General features: G+C 35.3%; 1 pseudogene; it reads left to right on the top strand.

Moving 5' to 3' along the window:
• The first annotated feature begins 832 nt into the window (after positions 1-832).
• LOC108538519 (heat shock protein HSP 90-beta pseudogene) lies at positions 833-3,261 on the top strand (annotated as a pseudogene).
• Positions 3,262-14,637: the final 11,376 nt, after the last annotated feature.

Genomic DNA, 14,637 nt, shown 5'->3' with positions numbered 1-14,637 from the left:
CATTCTTCACCACCCCAGCGCAGTCCTCAATATGTAGTAGTATCTTACTTTTTTTTTTTTATCCAACTTGGTTATCTCTGCCTTTTAATTGGGATGCTTAAACTGTAGCTAATGTAATATGAAAGCTGATAAATCTAGCTTTCACATCTAGATTTTGTTTTCCATTTCTCCCATCTGTTTTTTTATTTGATTGTTTTCCCTTTTTCTCTTTTATAAATGCTTTTGAAGTAATTCAATACTCTTTATTATTCCATTTTATCTTCTTTGTACTTATTAGTGCTTGCTCTATCTTGTGGTTTTAGTGATGCTTTAGGATTGTTAGTATTCATGTTTAACTTATAGTATTCCTTCAAGACATATTATACCACTTCTGGTATAGTTTAGGAAATTACAATTGTATACTTCTTTTTCTTCTCTCCTGATCTTATGCTATTATTATATATTTACCTATACATATGTCATAAACCTCACATTCGATCATTATTGGCTTATTATCTTTCCAAGAGCCTTAAAATAAGAACTTTATCTCATATATTCTTCTTTCATCTTACATCATTTCCTATCTGCCTAAAGGCATACTTTGAACATTTTTTCTCGTGTGGGTCTCCTGGTGAATTCTTTCATGGTTGGCATCTAAAATAAGTGTTCATTTTGCCTTTATTTTTTAAAGATATGTTCACTGAGTTTGACATTCTAAGGTGCTGGGTTTTTTTCCTCTCAGTATTTTAAATATGTTGTTCTCGTAGTCATCCTCGTGCAGCCTTGGTGCTGCATGCATCTCGGCCATGCAGTGCCCTTGCTCTCCAGTACTCATAATCCTTTTTCTTTTATGATGCCTGATGAAGAGGAGGAGGTAGAGATTTGCACTTTTCAGGCATAAATTGCCCAACTCATGTCTCTCATCATCAATACCTTCTATTCCAACAAAGAGATTTTCCTTTGGAAAAGATTTCTAATGCATCTGATCCCTTGAACAAGATTTACTATGAGAGCCTTCCAAGTTCGACAGTGGTAAAGAGCTAAACGTTGACATCATCCCCAACCCTCAGGAACACATCCTGACTTGCTGAGCACAGGCATTGGTATGTCCAAGGCTGATTTAATAAATAATTTGGGAACCATTGCTAAGTCTGGTACTAAAGCATTTATGGAGGCTCTTCAGGCTGGTGTATTCATATCCATGACCGGGCAATTTGGTATTGGCTTTTATTCTGCCTACCTGGTGGCAGAGAAAGTGGTTGTGATCTCAAAGCACAGCAATGATGAACAGCCTGCCTTGGAGTCAGTCTTCTGTAGGGCATTCCCTTCATTGTATGTGCTGACCATAGTGAGCCCATTGGCTGGAGGACCAAAGTGATCCTCCATCTTAAAAAAGACAAGACAGTACGTAGAACAGAGGCAGGTGAAATAAGTAGTGAAGAAGCAATCCCAGTTCATATGTTATCCCATCACCCTGTATTTGGAGAAGGAATGAATGAAAGAAGAAAATCAGTGACAATGAGACAGAGAAAGAGAAAGGAGAGAAAGAAGAGGAAGGTAAAAATGATGAGGAAAAGCTCAAGATTGAAGATATGGGTTCAGATGAGGAGGATGACAGCAGTAAGGATAAGAAAAAGAAAACCATGAAGATCAAGGAGAAATATATCCATCAGGAAGAGCTAAATGAGACCAAGCCTATCTGTACCAGAAACTCTGATGACATCAGCCAGGAAGAGTATGGAGAATTCTGCAAGAGCCTCACTAATGACTAGGAAGTCCACTTGGCATTCAAGCATTTCTCTGTAGAAGGTCAATTGGAATCCAGGGCATTGCTATTCATCCCTTGTCAGGAGCTCCCTTTGACCTCTCTGACAACAAGAAGAAAAAGAACAACGTCAAAGTCTGTGTCCATCACGAGTTCACCATGGACAGCTGTAAGAAGTTGATACCAAAGTATCTCAACTTGATGTGTGATGTCATTGATTGTGAAGCTCTGCCCTGGAACATCTCCCAAGAAGTGCTGCAGCACAGAAAAATCTTGAAAGTCATTTGCAAAAACATTGTTAAGAAATGCCTTGAGGTGAGGCATGGTGGCTCACTCCTGTAAACTCAGGCCAAGGCGGGTGGATCACTTGAGGCCAGGAGATCGAGAACAGCCAGGTCAACATGGTGAAACCCCATCTCAACTAAAAACACAAAAATTAGCCAGGCATGGTGGTGCATGCCAGAAATCCCAGCTACTTGGGAGGCTGAGTCAGGAGAATCACTTGAACCCAGGAGGCGGAGGTTGCAGTGAGCTGAGATCATGCCACTGTACTCCAGCCTTGGCAACAGAGACTCTGCTTCAAAAACAAAACAAAACAAAACAAAAGAACAAAAGAAAAAAGGAAAAAGTATCTTGAGCTTTTCTCTGTGCTGGCAGAAGACAAGGAGAATTAGAAGAAATTCTGTGAGAGATTCTCTAAAAACCTAAAGCTTAGAGCCTATGATGACTCCACTAACCAGCTATGTCTGTTTGAGCTGCTGTGTTTTTGTGCCTTCCAGTCTGGAGATTAGATGGAATTTCCATCAGAGTATGTCTCTCGCATGAAGGAGACACAGAAGTCCGCCTATGACATCACTGATGAGAGCAGAGAGCAGGCTGCCAACTCTGCTTTGTGGAGCAAGGATGGAAGCAGGGCTTTGAGGAGGTGCACATGACCAAGCCCACTGCATGCAGCAGCTCAAGGAGTTTGATGGGAAGAGCCTGGTCTCAGTTACCAAGGAGAGTCTGAAGCTACCTGAGGATGAGGAGGAGAAAAAATGGAGGAAAGCAAAGCGAAGTTTGAGAACTTCTGCAAGCTCATGAAATAAATCTTCCATAGGAAGATTTACAAAGTGGCTATCTCCAACAGGCTTGTGTCTTCACACTGCTACATTGTGACCAGCACCTCCAGCTGGACAGCCAACATGGGGTGGATCATGAAAGCCCAGGCACTTCAGGACAGCTCTATGGTGGGCTACATGATGGCCAAAAAGCTCCTGGAGATCAACCTCAACCATGCCGTTATGGAGACACTGCTTTAGAAGGCTGAGACAGACAAGCACAACAAGGCTGTCAAGGACCTGGTGGTCCTGCTGTTTGAAACCACACTGCTCTCTTCTGGTTTCTCTCTCAAGGATCCCCAGACCCACACCAGTGGCATCCACTGCACGATCAGGCTGGGTCCAGGTTTCAATGAAGGCAAAGTGGCAGCAGAGGAATCCAGTGCTGCCATTCCTGATGAGGTTCCCACGTCTTGAGTGTGATGAGGGATGTGTGTCGCATAAAGGAAGTAGATTAGGAGTTTACACTTGGAAGCCTTGTGCCCTCTGTATAGCGTCCCCATGGCTTCCTTCACAGCCTTGAGTGGCCCATCCCACCTGGCTCCCTCTGCTGATGTCTGGTGGTTTTTCCCTCCTGTCCTTATGTCTAATGCAAGAAACAAGGGCCTCAAGCCCTGGTCCCTCTCTGCTTTGACAACAGCGTTGGATGTTGTGTATTTTTGTTGTTCTGAAATAAAGGTATGAAAAATAAAGATGATGTTGCTTAATAAAAAAAATTAAATAATATTAATAAGATAACAACATAGTTCTATTACCTTTTCACTTATTTTGTTTCTGGTAAGAAACATACTGTCATCCTTATGACAAAAAATAATAAGTGTTATCTTTCTGACTGCTCTTGAGATTTTATTATTGTTTTTGAGTAATTTGATTATGACGTACCTTGGTGTAGTTTTCTCCATGCTTCTAGTCCATGAAACTTTTAAATGTTTTGGACCTTTGGGTTTACTGTTCTCACCAAATTTNATGCCAGCAAATTTTAATTGGATAGTAGCCTAACAGTCATTATGAGTTTTACCTTGTTACTTTAAAATGTGGTGCTGGATATTATTGTATTTCTAGAATTACCCTTTGTCTTTGTTCTCATATGTAGTTAGGACACTTGGAAATGTTTGATTTTTTTCGTCTTTGCTTATACTGTTTTATAGATAGTATCACAGTCATGTTAATTGAAGGTCTAATTATACTCACCTACTGAAGCAAAAACCTTCAAACATTCTTTCCAGTGGCCTGTGAATCATAAAATTTTTGTCTGACTGGCGGGAACAGACACTATTTCTGGTTCTTTGTGAACTCTGGACATCTTTGTCTTTAATTCTGCCCTTGATTTGGGCCATTGCTTTACATATATACGACAATCTATACTCAGCTGAATACTCTTCACAGTTGTCTCTCTGGGAACTGTCTTCTGTTTTAGTAGCCTGCCCTGCAAACCCTAGCTATGCTGCTATCTCTATTAGTTTTCTACTGCTGACATAAAAAATAATGACAAGATTTATTATTTTACATGAATTTAAACACCACAATGTATTGTCTTACATTTCCATGGGTCAGACATGTAACATGGGTTTCACTGCTCTAAAATCACGATGCCAACAGGGCTACATTCCTTTCTGGAGACTCTGGGGAAAACTAATTTCCTTGCCTTTTTCAGCCCACATTCTTAGCTTCATGGCCCTCTTCTTCCATCTTCACAGTAATGGCAGATCATGACCTTCTCATGCTCCCATCTCTCCCATTCTCTTTCTTGATCTCCGGAAGAAAAAGGTTCTTCATTTTTAAGGACTGATGGGATTAAATGGGGCTTACCCACCTAATCCAGGTAATCTCCACATCTCAAGGTTCTTGACTTTAATCAGATTTATAAAGTTCCTTTAGTCATGTACAGTAAAATATTCACAGGTTCCAAGGATTAGGACAGGAACTTCTTTGGCGGGACATTATGTTAATTACGGGAGTACACCTGGATTTCCAGATTGGTTTCCTCTCCTCATGGTGTCTGTTGGGTTCTGCCTAAATTGCTCTTCATTGTACTATAGCCTGGAAACTCTCTCAAGGCATCAAGCTAGGGAAATTATAGATCTTATGTAATTTGTATCTTTCAGAGATTTCTGTTCTTCATTGTTTGATGTCTTGTGTCTTGAAAAACATTGTATTTTATATTTTTCATATGTTCAATGTTTCAAGTGGAATGATAAACCTGACCCAGATTACCCCCATTTATTTGGAAGAGAAGTTCTATGCTAAAAAATATTTTGAAGGTCTGTATTATGATGGTATTTCCTTGGTAGATTGATCTGTTATCAAAAAAAACTATTACTTCTTTTTCTTAGGAAATTTTTCTCACCTTGAAATCAACTATGCCTAATATTTTACCCCCAGAGCAGCTTTTTATGTATTTATTTACTGCTTACCTATTTTAGTTAGAATTTGCCAGTTATATCTTTGTTACTTTTCTTTACTCCAATCTTTCTCTGATTTTATGTCTTGTAAACATATAGTGATTATTGATGATATCATTGTTGCTGTTTTCAATCCGATCTAAAATTGTTAGCCCTTTAAGTGGACCATTTAACTCATTTGTACTTAATATGTGTACTGATGTATTTGGTTGTAATACTGTCTTTCTATTTGAGCCACGTTTTTACATTCCTTTTCCCATTTCCTTTTGTCTTCTTTGGGAATAAGCAGTTTTTATAATCAATTCAGGTGTCTATATATTCCCCCATAGAGTGGCATGTTGTCGGTTGTCTGGAAAGTTCAATATTATGCAAACTAAACTTTATTTGAATGCAATTAGGAAATTAATGTACTGTACTTCTAATAAAATTACAAGGTTTTCTTTTATTTTGAACAAAATGTAAATGCAGAAAAGCCTAAAAAACAATATAATAAACAGCCTTGTACTTGCTTTTCAGAAATGACAGTAGTTAAATTTAGTTGTATAGGAATTATCTCATTTTTTACTTATGAAAGACAAAATATAAGTAAAGTAGAAATTCAACTTTCATCTATTAAGCATGATGCCCTCCACATTACCTCAAAAACCTTATATGCTTTTAAAATTTACATACTTTTTTATTAATAATATAATAGTCTAGTCATAACTCTATAGCTTGATTTTTTTATAGAGTATTTTGTTTTCCAAATCTGTCTTTGTTAAGATAGATCTAGATCTATATATAGTTAGTGAACTCTATTTTTTGTAATGCAAATAAATTTTATCTTCATATCAAATTTTATATTCTATTTATCCTTTCATAGTTGAAGCATAAACTGTTACTTAAATTTTGCCATTGTAAATATGTGAACTGAGCCTCCTTAAAAGTACCCTGTCTGCATATTTGCAAAAGTGCCATTACCATATACACCTAGAATTAAAATTGCTGGCTTTTATTATGTACATATCTTTAACTTTACTGCATAAAGAAATTTTAATTTTGCTAACCAAATGGGTGTGAAATAGTATAATGTTTTATTTTATATTTTTTCTAATAGCCATAGTAATTAATTCTCAGTTGCATGCTGGTTAACAGCATTTCTTCTTCATAAAATATCTCTTCATGAAGTATTTGTCCTTTATTTTTCTACTAATTGATTTGTTTTGTTTTTTTGCTCATTGATTTGTAGCAATCATTTAATTCTGGTGAATTATTCTTTATCTGCTATATATGTTACAAATACTTTCTTGTTCATTCATGAATGATATTGACTGATGTGTGTTCTCTTAACATTTTGTAGTTTCATCATTGTTATGATATATATCAGTAGTTCATTATTTTAATACCATATAGTTTTTAAAAAATTGCTTGAATATTCAAATTGTGTCTTTATTACATTGTCTATTACATACACATTTGGGTAACTTCATTTTGTAGCAATTCTAATTACAGATGTGTGTACATACATCTTAAAATGCATGCACTCAGTTTTTTAGACATATATCTCAGATTCGTATTGGTAGCTAATATATTGCTTGGTTAACGATATTAGAATCAGCTAAAGAGTTATCAAAGCTGGCTGTATCATTTACTCACATTCTAGTCATGTATGAAATTTCCATTAAACCTCATCTTTGCCAACACTTGGCATTTTCTTTCTTTTTACTTTAAATTCTGATGAGTATGTAGTCATTTTTTATTCTCGTTTTAATGACAACAGCAATATTTTTATGTATTAAATATGTGAATATCTAATTTTGTGAAATGGTGGTTTAATTGTTTAGTCCAGCCATCCTGATTTATCTGTTCTTTCCAACTGATTTGTTAATAGAGCTTTAAATAGTGTAGACACAAATCCTTTGCTGCACATAGATGCATTAAAAATACCTTTCCCAATCTGTTGTTTGCCTTTTTACTTTCTTCATATTGGCAATAGATAAGCAGAACATTTTAATTTTGATGAAATATATTTTAATATTTTTCCTTTTATGTTTAATGCATGCTCAGTCTTTCACATAAAATATTTGCTCTTTGCACGTCATAAAGAAATTATCTTGCATTTTCTAAAAAACCCTCATAGTTTTAGCCTTCATATTTAGGTCTATGATTCATTTCTAATTAATATTTGCGGATAGTAAAATAAGATTCAAAGATTTTTAAAAACTACATATGTGTAGGCTTTCAAGCACTTTTTGTGGAAAAGTCCTTCCATTGACTTATTAAATTGTGGTACCTTTGGCAATAATCTAAGACCATATCCATGGTCTATTTGTGACTTATCTATTAATATTTCTGTTCTGTTGCTCTATTTATCTACAGTTTTAGCAATATCACACTGTGTTTCTTAGTGTAGCCTTGGAGTAAATCTTGAACTTAAATAGATCTGATCTTGAAAATTCCACCCCTTTTTATAAGTTGTTTTGTATAGATTTCTTTATAACCACATTTCTACAGTGTCCTTACAAACATAATTTTTAGTTAATCTAGGTTATAATGGCATGAGCACACATCTTAACCAGAAATGGAATCTCAGGAGAAATCCTTGAACAAAACACAAAATGCAAACTACAAATACAAGTTTGTTAAAATTCACCCACGTGAAAGATTTTTTCATAAAAAGACCCTAAAAAGAGAGTGAAATGAGAAGCCCATCTAATGAGAAACTCTTGTATATGAGCACTAAGAGATACGGAATTGAAAGTTCATGGTAGAATTATTTAAAATAGGAGAACTGGAATACGTCTACATGTCATTCATAATAGAACTAATAAATCAATATTGGGGTGTGTGCGTATATGTGTGTATGTGTGTGTCAAAGAGAGAGTCTCTGTGTGTGTATATATAATTTATAATAGAAATGGGTGAAACCCAACTAAATCAGTATAGAAAAATCTTAGAACATAAAGCTCTGTAAAATAGGGAGTTCACAGAAATACTATATTTACATATTATTATGATTCCCCTTGGAAATGTTAAAACCAAGCAAACCTATGCAAAGAGTATGAACAGGGAACACATGAACATATATTTAACATTTATGTAACATATTAAATAACATTATTAACAAAAAGGAATTTAACGTTTCAACCATAGATTGTCTTTGTTGATGAAAGTAGAAATGTTTAACAAGTCTGTTTAATAGTCAGACTATTATTGGGATGGAAGATATATAATGTACGTACACTACTGCTTTGGGAATAATTTGATGAAGGCTTTCCAAGAATAATTGGGTGATATTTACCAATGTATTTTCAATAAAACATCCCTTTATCTTTTTATATAAACTCTGCATTTATGGATTTATCTTAAAATAATTCAGAAATACAGAAAAATATTGATGAACAAGAGACTGTATTGTAGCATTATTAAACATAGCAATAAAAGAACCATATTATAGCTCCATTAATTTGTTTGGTATGATTGTATGATAGATTGTGTTAAGACAAATTGGCAGTGCTACAGTGTAACAAAGGTGATCAGTGTTACTTTGTAAAATCTCAAGTCGAGATTCAGGAGAATTCAGAAAGCTCTGAAATAAAATACAGCAAATTATTATTTTATAATACATTGTTTAATATTGTTTTTTATTTTCTTTAAACTAGTTTTACTTTTATTTTGACTTTATGGGTATATATGCAGGTTTCTTGCAGAGGTAAACATGTGTCATGGGGGTTTGTTGTATAGATTATTTCATCACCCAGGTATTAAGTCTAGTATCCAATTAATTATTTTTCTTGATCCTCTCCCACCTCCCACCCTCCACTCTCCAGTAGGCCCCTTCTTGTTGTTGTTCCCTTCTATGAGATACCATCACACAGCCATCAGAATGGCTATTATTAAAAAGTTATATTTAAAACGTTAACATATAACACATGCTGGCGAGGTTGTCAAGAAACAAAACAAAGCAAAACAAAACAAAACACTTATACATTGTTGGTGGGAGTGTAAATTAATTCAACCATTGTGGAAGACAGTATGTCAATTCCTCAGAGGCCTAAAGACAGAAGTACCATTCAACCCACCAATCCCATTACTGGGTAAATACCCAAGGGAATATAAATCATTCTGTTATAAAGACACATGCATGTGTATGTTCATTGCAGCTCTATGCACAATAGTGAACACATGGGATCAACCTAAATACCCATCAATGATAGACTGGATGGAGAAAATGTGGTACATAGACATCATAGAATATTATGCAGCCACAAAAAATGAATAAGATCATGTCCTTTGCAGGGACATGGATGGAGCTGGAGGCCATTATCCTTAGCAAACTAATGCAGGAACAGAAAACCAAATACTGCATGTTCTCGCTTATAAGTGGGATCTAAATGAAAATTTTGTTTTTTAAAAATGATAATTTCACCCAGGAATCAGTAATTAATTTTGATACAGTTGTAAATGAAGCTGCTATCAACATCCGTATGTAGTTATTTTATGGACACATGTTTTAATTTCTCTTAAATGAATGTATTGAAGTGTAATTCCATGATCATGGGGTAGATATATGTTTAATTTTATCATAAACCGCTAAGCAACTGACTGTCAGCACATGAATATATATCCAAATTGTGGTGTAATTATTTAATAGAGCACCATTTAAAAAAGGAAAAAGAAACTAGCTGCTACTCATCTTGGATTCCTGGGGTCAATATTAAAATGAAAATTCATCCTACATTATATACATATTATTTTTTCACATTGTTAAATTAATGTCAAATTTTAAAAATGTATTTTGTGTATATATTCAAATGTCATTGTAACATAATTTCAAGTGAGAAAGGTGTGTGTGTGTGTATATATATATATACACACATACATATATATGCATACGTATGAGTTTATGTGTGTGTGTATGTGTATGTGTGTGTATAATTTGATTTAAATTACATCTAGACCAAAGATGATATTAACAGTGCATTTCTAGGTTTCAGTAACTTGGATGATTTTTGTTTCTTAGAGATTTTGTGTATTTTGCAAATTGACCTTAGAATAAACTCTTTATTTTGAAATTGTTGGAGGTAGTAAACTCATAATAAATATTTAATTCCATTATGAGGAGCGAGTTGTCCTCACTATTCAACATGCAACTCTTATAGCATAAAAACTAAGAAGGTATGAGTGTATCTTTATTCTTTGCTGTGACATTCCATTAAAATATTTGACAAAATATTCCAGAGTGGTGAATGATATCTCTGCTGTCCTGTGACAGAATCTAAAATTCAAATCATTAGGGTGTCATTCTTCTAGTATACAAATAGACATGAGATTATCTTAAATAATTTTACTACTAGTCTTTAAAAAATTTGAGATATTTTCATACACTGTGACACTAGAGGATGTTTGTTTACTGTACTATTTGCCTGGCACCCACTCGACCTGCCATAGCCATTTTGGGGGTAGTCTATCAACATATTGGATTGGGAAAAATTCCACTTTCTATTATTTTCTCTTGGCACACAGTTGAAAACCAGATTGGTTTTTAGTTTCTATCCCATATTTTTAAATAGTGTCTGGCTTTACCCACAAAAAATGTGGGGAAGAGCAATAGGAAAGAACACTTTAACTTATGGTAAATGAAGAGCTAAGCCTCTTTTATACACACACACACACACACGCACACATACACGCATATATTCAGTAACACTGTGGGATCTATCTAGGATGTAATTTACATTGTGACATCTAACATTGACTATTAAACAAAAGTATGAAGAGTGATGTCAGCAAGATGGTAGAATAAGAAGACCCCACTTATATCCCCCACAACAATTTGTCAGCCATCCAGAGAGAAAAGTGCCTTTGTGGGAAATTTGGGTTCTGGGCAGGAGGCAGTGAAACCCAGGTGGAGCCATGACCAAGGAGGGCTATTTTAAGAAGGCAGGCTCCCACGCAGGTGGCACACTCACTACATGTAGTCACAGCTACAGACCCAGAAACAGCCTATCTCCCTATCGATTTGGCTACAGTCTCCTTTGGCTTTTGTCCTTTCATTTCCACCATGCACTCAGGAACCTGGGAAAAGACATCCCTGCCTTTGCTCTGGGTGCCAGGCTCACTAACCTCATTCTGATTGCAGATCTTGATGCAGCCTTGTCATTTGTTCCCTCAACCCATGTCAGCAATGGTCCAGTGATAGTTCTGTCCTTCCAACAGTCTGCAGAGAGACCTGGCAGAAGCCCTCCCAGGACATGGTGGGAGCTATATTTGCCCTTACAGCTGGTAACAGACCCACAGTTTGAGCATCCTAAAGTGGACCCTTGTCCCAGTGCCACTACTATTGACTAGAGTACTGGAGGCAGTCCCATCATGTTCAGATAAGGCAGGATCCACATTTGCCCAAGCCTCTGGTAACTGAAGACATACCGTGAACCCACAAGCAACCATGTGACCCAGCTCCAACATCACTTCACTGCAATTCCAGAGAAATTTCTGATGTCTGGGGGGACTGAGTGTCTTTACCTGTTTACATATTGAGACTGGAAGAGATGTCTGCTCTTTCAAATACATAGACACAAATGGAAGGACATTCAAATGATGGGGAATCAAGCAAATATAACAACACCAAAGGAAACTAATAAAGCTCCAATAACCAACCCCAGAAGAATGGAGATCTATGAGTTGCCTGATAAAAAATATAAAATAATCATCTTAAGGAAGCTCAATGAGATGTAGGAAAACACAGACAGCTAAGCAAAATCAGAAAAACAATTCAAGAACAAAATGAGAAGTATAATTAAAGATAGAAACCATAAAAATGAACCAAACTAAAATCCTGGAACTGAAGAATACCAGGATAGAGCTAAAAATTCAATAGAGAGCTTCAACAGCAGACTCAATTATGCAGAAGAAAAAGTAAGCAAACTTGAAGACAGATCATTTGAAATCAGCCAATTAAAGAAACTGAAAGAAAGAATAATGAAAAAGAGTGAAGAATGCATTTGAGACCTCTGAGAAACCATCAAACAAACAAGTATATGTTATGGAAGTCCCAAGAGAAGAGAGAAAAGAACAGAAAGAAACAGTGGCTAAAAACTTTCCAAATATTGGGAGGAGTATGGATATCCAGCTTCATGAAGCTCAAAGAACCTAAACACAGAAACTCAAAGATTACCTTGAAACATATTCTAATCAAATTGTCAAAAGTCAAAAACAAAGAGAGAATTTTGAATACAGCAAGGGAAAGGTGACTCATAACAGAAGGAATGTTCATAGGGCTATCAGCAAATTTCTTAGCATGCAAAAACATCACTTTGATTTATAAATTTCTATTTAGTCATTAGGTAATACATTTCTGGCAGAATAAAAAGTAACAGCAGCAGTCTCTTTTCACCTTCTCAAACAAATACTAGAGTTGTTTCTACTATGTCTCAGAGAAGAGTTCTGGAAATAATCAGAATGATCTGGAATGCAATAAATCTAGTATGTAGCATGTATCTAAATGAATAAGAACTGTGAGATAGTTATTTTTAATGCTTATTGGTGATAAGGGACATGTATTATGTATATTGTAGTCTACTTTGCAGTTTACAGCAAGAACTGTAGTAATTAGAATTGGAATTAGTAAAATGCCATTGTTGGTTATAAAACCAGTTGCAGCAGGTTTTCATGGGAAGGATCCTATACTGAGGGAATAGGCTGAGTTGTCTACAAGCTCAGTAAATGCTTTTAGTTCATTATGGTGCTATCAAGTAAGGTAGCCTTAAAATGTTAATGTAGCATCTAAAAGTGCCTAGCTCTCTCCTTAGACACTACAAGTGAAACTAGCTCAGTAAAATTTAAGAGCAGCAATATCAGAAGCAGAGTTCAATGCCTCAGAGTTTTATAAAAATGTTGTTATCATCATCATTGAGGCTTAAATTGAAATTAAATCCTAGTGGTTTATTTAGAAGGTCTTGTAACCTGGTATGAGAGTATTTGAAAAGTTCAGGAATAAGTATTGAAAAACATAAGCTTGTAGTGATGATTACTGAAAAGAAATGTGATTCTTAAAGAAATACTGATAAGTGGAATAAGAGTTTTAGAAATAAATGTGATAATGTTTTCACAAAGATATTTTATTTTATAAAAGATTCATTTTAATAGCTTGCCCACATAGCAAATGTTCCACTTTTTTAAAAAATACTATTATATTGCCTTTTAAATCCTCTCCCATCCCCCTTTTCCCTGTCCATGGGTGTTTGGCAAAGTTTCTCTAATCCCCTTCATTATTTCCAATAATGACTATTTGAGCAATATCTAAGCATAAATCACTAAAAGTAGTCTGAAGTCTATTAGAATAAGACTTCAAAACAATTGAAGTATGTGTTCTACGTCATGAACTATGGATCATCAGAATTCTAACAGTAAGAGATAATCTACCCCCATTTTATACCTGATTATGTTTGAAATTCTGGAGGACCAGTGTGCATGCCTGAGTGACTACAGCCTGTGATTTGCCATAGGAATTACAGGAAAAGTCATTGGAATACAAACTTCACTCTGACTGCAAAATGACTGAAGTATTTGACATATTATTCTATGGGTAGTGGAGAACCATTACTAACAATTTTTAAGCAGGGTAATATAACTTCCAAATTTATATCATTTTTAGAAGAAAGACAACTTTGAACAGACACTGTACATTTAGAAAGAGGAAAGAAGAGGAAAAAAACTCTATTGCAATAAGCCAGGACTTAAATAGGAATTATCATAAGTAGGAGTAGGAATAAGAGAATGAGACTATTTGCATTTTGTAAGTCATTATGGAAACAGACAAATTGAAGATTGCTATTCTATTCAATAGAGGGCTAAAAGAGGAGTGATGTTGTTCTTGTAATGTTTTGCTTGAATGAATAGATAGATGATAGTAGCATTACCTTATATACAGAATATGGGATGACAGGTTTTGAGGGAAAGATCACAATTTCATACATGGTCTTTGAAGTCATTTACAGTAATTTTAATATTTGTATTAAATATGGAATTATAAAATGTTATTAAGAACTATCCACAAACAGGGACAATTTGACTTCTTTTCCTAACTGGATACCCTTGATTTCTTTCTCTTGCCTGATTGCCCTAGCCAGAACTTCCAAGACTATGTTGAATAGGAGTGGTGAGAGAGGGCATCCCTGTCTTGTGCCAGTTTTCAAAGGGAATTTTTCCAGTTTTTGCCCATTCAGTATGATATTGGCTGTGGGTTTGTCATAAATAGCTCTTATTATTTTGAGGTACGTTCCATGAATACCGAATTTATTGAGCGTTTTTAGCATGAAGGGCTGTTGAATTTTGTCAAAAGCCTTTTCTGCATCTATTGAGATAATCATGTGGTTCTTGTCTTTGGTTCTGTTTATATGCTGGATTACGT

This window comes from Rhinopithecus bieti, unplaced genomic scaffold, assembly GCF_001698545.2.
Source record: "Rhinopithecus bieti isolate Rb0 unplaced genomic scaffold, ASM169854v2 scaffold_13900, whole genome shotgun sequence".
In the NCBI taxonomy this organism is placed as follows: Eukaryota; Metazoa; Chordata; class Mammalia; order Primates; family Cercopithecidae; genus Rhinopithecus; species Rhinopithecus bieti.
This window is presented reverse-complemented; position numbering and strand designations above follow the sequence as displayed.